General features: G+C 36.6%; 1 long non-coding RNA gene across 1 annotated transcript in view; it reads left to right on the top strand.

Moving 5' to 3' along the window:
- The first annotated feature begins 663 nt into the window (after positions 1-663).
- Positions 664-3992, top strand: part of LOC125485562 — a 6283-nt gene continuing 2954 nt past the window's right edge. Inside the window, exon 1 of the long non-coding RNA XR_007264271.1 lies at positions 664-877. This is a non-coding gene — a long non-coding RNA (uncharacterized LOC125485562). The remainder of the gene's footprint in view (positions 878-3992) is intronic.

The following is a 3992-nucleotide window of genomic DNA, read 5'->3' as shown; positions in this document are numbered from 1 at the left end:
TTCCAGATTTTTAATTGGATTCAAATTCACCATCTGCAGGATTCAAACCCAGGTCCCCAGAACATTACATGGGTCTCTGGATTAACTGTCCAGTGATAATACCACTAGGCCGTTTACTGCCCATGATGGTGTATGATATGATGATAAGGGGTGGAATTTACTTTTGGTATTACACAAATGTGACCCCAGTCATCTAACATTTGCCAACACTGCTTTTGTGAAGGTGCTACTCGAAAGTCTGTCTGCAAGTCCAGATGCACTGATATAAGAAATCACTCCAGTTTCAAATGCTTGTGGAAAGTTTCGGGATTTTATGAGCTCAATTTTATTTGTAAATGACTCTTACAGGCAATGCCAACTCCCATGAGTTTATTGTATCTGGATTTTCCCTAGGAGAATGCACATGTAAGCAGCCTTCTTGTTCCAGCTGACTAACATCAATGATTGGCGGAGATGGAGGTCATTGTCTAAACGATTGGGATCTTTTCTATTTCTTTGCAACTTAAACAATTAGCCCATTTATCATTTTAGTTTTAACAGCTGAACCTCTCAAGTTGCTTAGGGAGATTTGTGGAACAGGAAGTTGGGAGATCACATGTGCAACCTGATTTTAATTGACTATCACTTTCTATCATAACTTCTGTTACATCACTTCTGGTTTTAGGAGGGCGATGAAGGAATTGGTTGATTTCTGCCTTTAATATTTTCCATGCCCTGTTTCTGGCTGATAGCTTTTGAATCATCAGGATTCTGTCAAGGAACACGTTTTAAATTTTAATCAAGAGAGTAAGTGCCAATCTTATTTAGCACAATATTCCAGTTCTAATCTTGGATCTGCTGGGCTCTCCTACATATGAATGCACATCAAGCTGAAAAAGTGAGTGGCTACAAAATGCAAAGATTTTAAACTGTAAAGTTTCACAGGCAGCTACTGATTCATACCATTAAACAGTCTTCTATTTATATTGGCATAAAATTCGTTGTATTAAAAACAGTATAATTTAGTGTATTGCACATATCTGCCTCTCTACCTGATTTTGTTCCTAAATGAATCTCCTTAAAACCTTATTCTGCCTAAGTTTTTAGTCATCCTTAGCATCTTTACAAATGTCTAGACTTCATACTTTCACTCAAAAAGCTCCTGCGGAGCATCTAGAGAGGTTTCATGACTTTAAAGGTGTTATATAAGTATAGATTGCCTTGTAATGTTTAAAAACATAGAACTGCCTAAGTTCAGTCGGAAATGAACATAATGGCAAGTTGGATTTTCTAGAAATGAATCTAAGATTAGTGAGCATTTTAATGAATGTAAAGGAATGTTATTTAAAATTAATGTTTTCAGTTAGCTATGAAAATAAGGTTCAATCTACACATTTTAGGAGCCTTTTAACTGTGCATTATGAAGAAACATGGAAATATTTTATATTTTTTAAAAATTTGTCACATGTATACTTGTGTTCAGGTGTGTTCTATGTAGAAGGTTGTTTGTACAGTCCCAAGTTTATACAACCAAAGAAAAATGTTTATTAGTAGATGATTACATTTATCAAACATCATATTAGAGTTTAAAATGATGACAATATTCTCTTTTCAAAGAAATTTAAATGGAGTATGTTGTTAACAAAATAATAAGGCATATAACTCATTTTATTTTTTCCTGTTTTGTTTAAAAATGCTTAATGTGTAAAAGAAAACAGGATACAGAAAATTCTGACTTAAACTGATTAACCAGATTTTTGACTTTCAACTATAACTGCTGAATTTGACAGAATAAGCTCCAAGTACTTAGCAAAAATGAATTGAGGTTCCAAAATGCATTTAATCTTTTTCACTCAGGAAGTTATTCTTGTGTGTATGTTTCCACAAATAATGTTATCAGAAAAACTCAAGGGTTTTAACAATGCCGTCTAATTTGACTTATTTCCTTTCTGCAATACCGAACACTGAAAAAACAAAGATGAAAATGTTAAGGGAACTCCCTCAGTTGGAACGAGCACGGTGCTGACAGAGATTTCTGATGTGATGTGCAGCAAAGTTATTGTGCATTCTGGACCAGGAATAGCATTGTTACTGGAAGGAAAGAATCTTTTTTGTAAAGTAACTCATGGTTTTCCTTTATTTGCTTCATGTTGAGTTTTATGTCAAAGATGTAGCTGGTTGTCCAAACTCAAGTTACTTAGAAGTCAATTATTTATTAATTAATTATAATACTTATTAACAACATAAAACTAAACACAATATTGAATTAAAGGGGAAAAATTACTGGGAGAAATTGACAATTGCACATTCGATGGGGCCGTATTACTCATTGACATTTTTTAATCACCATACTAGATATAGAGTGACATTTTTTGTATTTACATTACATGTTCACCTGTAAGATTACTGCACAAACTTTATTTTGAGTATGAGGCCACTCACAAATTAATATGATGAATGAATTCTGGTTCTATCAAAAAGATCTTGAGTTACTTTATAATCAATTCCCTGCCACAGTTAACCGAGGCACAATATAAGTGCTGTGGTATTATAAGTAGGAAACAGGAACAGAAGTAGGCCAGTCTACCCCTCAGCCCTGCTCTGCCAGTCAGTACGATCATGGCTGATCCAACATTCCTCACATCCATGTTCCTGCCCTTTTCCCCATGACCCTTGATTCCTCCACTTAACAAGAATTTACGTATCTCAGCCTTAAATGTACATAAGGGGTCTGCCCCCACAGCTCTTTGTGGCAAAGTGTTCGAAAGACTTGCAGCCCTCTGAGAGAAGAAATTCCTCCTCATCTCAATCTTAAATTGGCACCCCTTTATTCTGAGACTATGCCCTCTGGTCCTAGTCTCTCCCATGAGGGGAAATATATTCTCAACATTTACCTGTCAAGCCCCTTAAGAATTCAATGAGATCACCTCTCATTCCTCTAAATTCCTGTGAGTAGAGTCCCAACCTGTTTGGCCTTTGTTCATAAGACAATCCCTTCATAGCAGGGATCATCCTTGTGAACCTTCTCTGAACTGCCTCCAATGAAATGATATATTTTCTTAAATAAAGGGACAGTATATCATCAGTTGTTTCCCACCCCTCGAAAGGGGATATCTGGCTTTACGTTAATAAAAATAGGAACTGTTCTGTCTAGTTAACGACACTTGTTGTTTCGTACAGATTCTTCTTTAGCCCCTTTGTCGAATCCCAGACCTATTACTATATAACCGTTCTGGTGAGATGACTGATCTTGCCCTCTTTGGACCTTAAACAGTGGAGTTCTGCTTTCATGTTATTTCTGTTGTTTGTGCTGTCAATTGTACAAGACCTCACCTTCCTCCTCCTCTTTTCTTTTGCTGTATATTCTAAATATTTAGGACATGTGACAACAGATAAAGACCTGCTTCAAGTTAATTTCACTCAAGGTCATTTCCTACCCATTGATTTTCTCCTGATTTGTGTTTGTGTTCACCTCATTTATTGGTGATTTTAGTTAGTGATCGGCCACTTTCAATGTTATCTCAGGAAAAGTTGAAGTGAGCACCAATTTTCCTGCACCATCCTTACTGCAGAGTAAATCAGGAACAACACCTATTGCACACACTTTGATGGGATTCAGGTGGTGGTCAGATTCAGTTAATAATCATGTATGGTAGTTTGTGATCAGAATTGGTGTTGACTGGGGCATAAGGCTGTGTGCTGCAAACTGCAGCTTTATGCTGTGTGTAGCTGTGGATTCAGGCAGTGGTGGAATCTTTCCCTTCACCAATAGAGTGCACCCCTGCAGCCCAAAGATTTAGCTCCATAGAATCTCCTATACACACTCAATTACTTGAAATAAATTAGTTTCCCCAGGTCTCTAATGTGAGGGAGCAACCCAGCAACTTCTAACACTTAATTTTGTGTTCCTCTTTTGAGGCAGCTGCTGCACAAAACCCTTAAAATTGACAAGAATATTATGACAGTACTCCTGTGCTATTTCCATGAAATTTAAAAGTATTTCCTCCTGTTTG

The sequence above is a fragment of the Rhincodon typus genome, chromosome 20 (genome assembly GCF_021869965.1).
Source record: "Rhincodon typus isolate 14 chromosome 20, sRhiTyp1.1, whole genome shotgun sequence".
In the NCBI taxonomy this organism is placed as follows: domain Eukaryota; kingdom Metazoa; phylum Chordata; class Chondrichthyes; order Orectolobiformes; family Rhincodontidae; genus Rhincodon; species Rhincodon typus.
Note: the sequence above shows the minus strand (reverse complement) of the source record. Positions and strands in the feature narration are given on the sequence as shown.